This window comes from Crocuta crocuta, unplaced genomic scaffold, assembly GCF_008692635.1.
Source record: "Crocuta crocuta isolate KB4526 unplaced genomic scaffold, BGI_CrCroc_1.0 scaffold467, whole genome shotgun sequence".
Classification (NCBI taxonomy): domain Eukaryota; kingdom Metazoa; phylum Chordata; class Mammalia; order Carnivora; family Hyaenidae; genus Crocuta; species Crocuta crocuta.
In genome coordinates, this window is record NW_027530632.1 from 2,132,386 (window position 1) to 2,133,221 (window position 836).

General features: G+C 41.0%; 1 protein-coding gene across 1 annotated transcript in view; it reads left to right on the forward strand.

Moving 5' to 3' along the window:
- Nucleotides 1-836, forward strand: part of MAOB (monoamine oxidase B) — a 67,290-nt gene that overhangs the window by 45,017 nt on the left and 21,437 nt on the right. The gene's annotated exons all lie outside the window — the stretch shown is intronic.

Genomic DNA, 836 nt, shown 5'->3' on the forward strand with positions numbered 1-836 from the left:
TTTAAATCTCCCTCTTTTTGAGAACAAACTGAGGGCTGATGGGGGTGGGGGAGAGGGGAAAATGGGTGACGGGCATGGAGGGCACTCGTGGGGATGAGCACTGGGTGTTGTATGGAGGTGATGAATCACAGGAATCTACTCCCGCAGCCAAGAGCACACTCTATGCACTGTATGTTAGCCAACCTGACAATAAATTATATTTAAATTTTTTAATAAAAAATAAAATAAAAATAAATAAATAAATCTACATCATTTCAACAGCTGAAAACACAGTATGTCAGTGTACAGCTCCATCCAAATCCACCACATAGGTCTGCTCGTAAAAGGCATTTCAGGTGTTTCCAAATGTTCGCTATTCCCCACCAGGCTGCAGTAAGTGCATTCTTCAGATAACTCCGCAAATCTGCACAGGGCCATTGCCTTTTAATTTTTTTTAATGTTTTAGTTATTTTTGAGATGGAGAGAGAGAGACAGCGTGAGCAGGGGAGGGTCAGAGAGAGAGGGAGATACAGAATCCGAAGCAGGCTCCNTTCGAGCCCAATGTCAGGCTCTGTGCTGACAGCTCAGAGCCTGGAGCCTGCTTCGGATTCTGTGTCTCCCTCTCTCTCTGCCCCTCCCTGGCTTGCACGTGCTCTCTCTCTCTCTCTCTCAAAAATAAATGAACATTAAAAAAAGTTTTTTAAAAAAGAAGGTCTTGAGGCTATATTAAATTATTTTGCAAATTATCTATTTATCCTTTGCCTGTTCAGCTTTTTTCTGTAAACGTTGCAAATATTTGCAAGTATTTTCTATCCATGTTGCAAATTATCTTTAAAGGTTGTTTATTATATATTCAG